At 37.1% G+C, this 5,027-nt stretch overlaps 1 pseudogene; it reads left to right on the top strand.

Annotated features, from left to right (window-relative positions):
- Positions 520-1,696, top strand: LOC100517543 (annotated as a pseudogene).

Raw genomic sequence — 5,027 nt, forward strand, 5'->3', positions numbered from 1 at the left:
CTGAAAATTACTTTTTAAAATGCCATTAAGGTCTCTCCAAATTCTCCTAAGGGCATTTAGCAAATGAAGAAAAATTCATATAATAAAACCTATTAAATGTTGGTAAGTATGGTCGGGGGTATGACATTTGAGCCATGACCCCTCTCCCCATGCACAAAACCAAAGCAGAATGGAAGTTCTACTTCTTTTTTTTCTTTTGGCCACACCCACGCATATGGAAGTTCCCCAGCCAGGGATCAGATCTGAGCTGCAGCTGCAAGCTTTGCCATAGCTGTGGCAATGCCAGATCCGTAACCCACTGGGCCAGGCAAGGATTAAACCCATGCTGCCTCAGAGATAACACCAGATTCTTCACCTGCTGTGCCACAGAGGGAAATCCGGAAGCTCCACTTTGCATGAACATGGCAAGAAGATGGAGTTTCCTCTCCCCCAACCTTCAGTCAGGGCTACAGAGTCTCTCGGAGATGATCAGGCTACCAACAGTTCCTATCATCTCCAACTCTATGTTATAGAGGCTAAATGCCAGTGAGTGCAGGTAAGAGGCTGCGAGTCCCTTTCTGCTACACAGCTCCCACTTGTAGGTCATAGCCTCTACCCCAGATGCAGCAGGATGAGAATACTGGGGCCCTAATTGTCCTTGCCCCAGAAAATATGTAGGATGGAGTCTACACTGAGAAAATTCTGCTTGTGCGTTCGGATGCAAAAAAAGGGAATTATATAATATAAGAGGAAAATAGGCAATTAAAGAAGGTGGAGCAGGTGGCGGTTTGGGCTCCCTCATGGATATCATTGATTGTTTTTTGAAGGAGGAAGAAGGATGTAAAGAGAAAGGTGAGGTAAAAATGCTGTGCATCGACTCCCCGTAACCTTAGAGGATTTATATAATGGTGCAACAAGAAAACTAGCTTTGCACAAGTATGTCACTTGTGACAAACACAAAGGCTGAGGAGTTAAGAAAGGAGCAGTAAGATGTTTCCCCAATTGCTAAGATACTAAGAATTCATCAAACAGGACCTGAAATGATTCTGCAAATTTAGGCTGTATGCATGGAGTGCCAGGGCCATGGGGAGCAGATCTGGCATAAAGATAGACGTAAAGGCTGCAATGGAAGGAAGATCATTTGAAAGAACAAAATTCTGGAAGTTCATATTGAAAAAGCCATGAAAGATGGCCAGTAGATTACATTCCATGGTGAAGGAGACAAAGGAGCAGGACTGGGGCCAAGAGATATTATCATTGTTTTGGATCAGAAGCACCATGCTGTTTTTACCCATTGAGGAGAAGACCTTTTCATCTGTTTGGATATATGGCTGGCCCAGGCACTGTGTGGCTTTCAAAATCCAATACCTACTCTTAACAGCTGAACCCTAGGCATCACTTTCATCAATCCAGGTCAGATTGTCAAGCATAGAGTTACCAAGTGTGTGCTGAATGAAGGCGTGATGACTTATTGTAGACCCTATGAAAAGGGTCCCTAAACACTGAATTCAAGGTGAACTTTCCTGAGAATGGCTTTCCGTCCCCTGATAAACTCTCTCTGCTGGGAAAACTCCTACCTGAGAGGAAGAAAGTCTACTTAAATAATGAAAATAAAGAAATGGACCAGGTAGGACTAGTGAACTTTGAGCTAAACCAGGAAGGATGGTGCCAATGCAATGAAGACGCATTTGAGGATGATGCACATCATTCAGGGTGATGGTCCAGGCCAGACCTCTTAGTGGGGCCAGTGAATAACACTCACTTTTGGCATCTTAGTTGCAGTAGTGATTGAGTGAAGGACTATAATCAAAATATACTCACTACTTGCTATTTTAATTTCAACTCTAGTAGTGTTTTAAAAGTTAAATGAAGAACATACTGAAATATAAAGGCTCTGACTTTGCCCTGTATGTATGATGACTTCGGTATGCAAGACAAGTTTAATACCTATAAAGATTACCTTAAAAATTTTTTTCCCCTAGTATTTGTTAGGCCATTCCTTGTCCTTGATTTAAACTATGTACGTGGAATAGCTTAGAAATGCCAGGTGTTTGTATTGACTTCAGTGTATGACCTTTAATTGTTAAGCTGTGAAGTTAAAACTGCATTTAACTGGCAATCAGACAAGAACTCAGTTTGTTAAGGAGTGTTGATCTGTATAGTTGTATTAAGTGGATTCACTGTGATGTCTATGCACTTATTCTATTGCCTAAACTGTTACTTAAAGAGGCCTGCTATGTAATGTAATTTCGCATGCAGTATCAGTGATAGAAATGATACATTTCTAAAGAAGGGGTTTATCATTAATGTGCGTCTCGAGGGCTTGAACTTGTAAAATTGCATTCCCTCCTGCTATGCCACCTTTAAAATATACATATATGTACGTCTTGGTTACATTTTTTTTTTCTTCTAAGCCTCAGAATAGTGACTTGTGAAGCAAGGTAACTTAGATGTTAAGAGTGATGAGACCTTTACATAGAGAAGTAATTTGCATATATGTGGATAGGAAGGTGTTTTGCAGGTATGTTATAGGTTAACTTTAAACCACTCAACTTATGCCCCAAAGCAACTGTAATTTAATGTTGGTAATATAGCAAATTATGATGAATAGCTTTAATTGTATTTTTAAAGTCATATATTTACAAGCTTAAATCTGGGTATCAGAATTTAAGCAACACTTGAAATGTATGAACGTCTCCTTAATATACTTATTACAAAAAAAAGGAAAAGAAAAAGAAAAAAGACTAGCCTCGAAGATTATCTCTCTAAAGGTAACTAATTTAATTGGATCGGAGTGTGGGATAATTTATGCCTATCACATTGTCAAAAAATAAATAAATAAAGCAGGAGTTCCCATTGAGGTTCAGTAGCTCAAGGGCCCGATGTTGTCTCTGTGAGGGTGCAGGTCCAATCCCTGGCCTTTCCCAGTGAGTTAAGGATCTAGCGTTGCTGAAAGCTGTGGCATAGGTTGCAGATGTGGTTCAGATCTGGCGGCTGTGGCATAGGCTGCAACTGTAGCTCCAATTCCACCCCTGGCCAGGAACTTCCATATGCCTCAGGTGTGGCTATAAAAAAAGAAAAAAAAATAGAGCGAGTAACATTAAATTAGTAGAGGCTAACAGCTGGGTGTGATACCAATAGAGATAGACAACAGAGATATTAAACAAAGAGACAGTGAAAGAGACCCCCGCTAGAATCACTGTCATCCCAGAATGACTATGAGCACACCCAAGCCTGCACAGTCTGAGGAGTGCCATCCGAGACTAAACAGTAAGGGGCAAATAGACTTTGCTAAAATAATCCAGCCAAATCACTAAAATAGTAAATAAGAAAATAACAACAAAAAGCCTCTGAAAGGAGGGATTGGTTTCCAGAATTGTTATATTATCTAAAAAGTCCAGTTTACAACAAAAATTAAAAGATATTCAAAGAAACAGAAAAGTATGATCTATGAGCAGGAAAAAAAAAGGAGGCAAAATAATCTGCCTTTGACCAGGTACAGATATTCAACCTAGCAAAGACCTCAAGCAGCTACTATTAATATGTTCAAAGAACAAAGGAAACCATGCTTGAATAAGTAAAGAAAGGTATGATGACAACATCTGATCAGATAGAGAAAATCAATAGAGACAGAAAAAAGATATATATTATAATTATTATATATATATTTATACTTATATATTTACATCTGTGTAGACATGCGTGCATATATACAATGTACATATTATATAAAAATTACATAAGTGAAGTGAAATTTATTAGAGTTGTGCAATAGTAGACTTGAGCTGGCAAAAGAAAGAATTGACAACCGTGAACTATCTCAAGAATAGAGAAAAAAAATGAAAAAAAAATTAACAGTCTCACCGAATGAGAGGACAACATCAAATATACCAACATTTGTGTAATGAGAGTATCAGAAGAGAGGAAAAAGTAACAAGAGTTGAAAAAAAATTTTTGAAGAAGTAATGGCTGAGAAATTACCAAGTTTGATGAACAACATTAACCTACATATCCAAGAAACTCAATCACCTAAATGCAAGAGATTGACACCCAGACTTATGGTAGTGGTAATGCTGAAAAGCAGACAAAGAGGAATCCTGAGAGCAGAGGAGAAACAGACCTCATCACACACATGGGAGCCCTAATAAGATAAAACCTGACTTTACCCGTGAAATGATGCAGGCCAGGAAGCAGTGAGATATCATATTCTAATGGATGAAAGGAAAAAAAAATATATCGACCAAGTATCTACTTAACATTCAAAAATGAAGGCTAAATAAAGTCATTCCCATCTAAACAAAAACTAAGAAAATTTGTTGGTAGTGGACTCACCCTACAAGAAGCACCAAAGGAATTGTTTAGACTTAAGCAAGTAGAATGTCCACAGAGAGTATTCATATCAACATATAAAAAGCAAAGAATGCCAATAAAGTAATAGTGTAATTATAAAATACAATATAATGGCATATTCCTTATCCTTTCTTCCATTAGCTGATTTCAAAAGCAATTGCATAAAATAACATGTATATAATAACTGTGTCATGGAACTATAATGTCTAGAAATATATTTGATAATAACATCATAAAGAATGTGTGGGAACAATGCTGTACTGAAGTGAGGAAATGTAACTAAGTGGTTACTTGAATCTGCAGGAACAAATGAAGAGAACCAGAGAATCATAAGTGGTTTAAAAAAAAAAGGCAACATAAGAAACTCTGTCTTTTCCTCTTTCAACTTATTTAAAAGGCATAAAAATATATAAAGAAACAATTGCAAGGAGATATGGTTGGATCTGTAGCATTTATAAATATGTATAATAAAAATAGCACAAAAAGAAGGGAGAATAGAACTAAAAGGAGTAAAATTTCTGCATCTCACTGAAATTAAGTTGGCATAAACGTAAATTCTGATAAATTAGGGTGCATTCCGTGAGCTCTAAAGCAATCACTAAGAAAATAACACAATAAAATTTGAAATACAATTAAAGAAATAAAAATGTTACATTAGAAAATATTCACTTAACACAAAAGAAAACAGTAAAGTAGAA

The sequence above is a fragment of the Sus scrofa genome, chromosome 8 (assembly GCF_000003025.6).
Source record: "Sus scrofa isolate TJ Tabasco breed Duroc chromosome 8, Sscrofa11.1, whole genome shotgun sequence".
NCBI lineage: Eukaryota > Metazoa > Chordata > Mammalia > Artiodactyla > Suidae > Sus > Sus scrofa.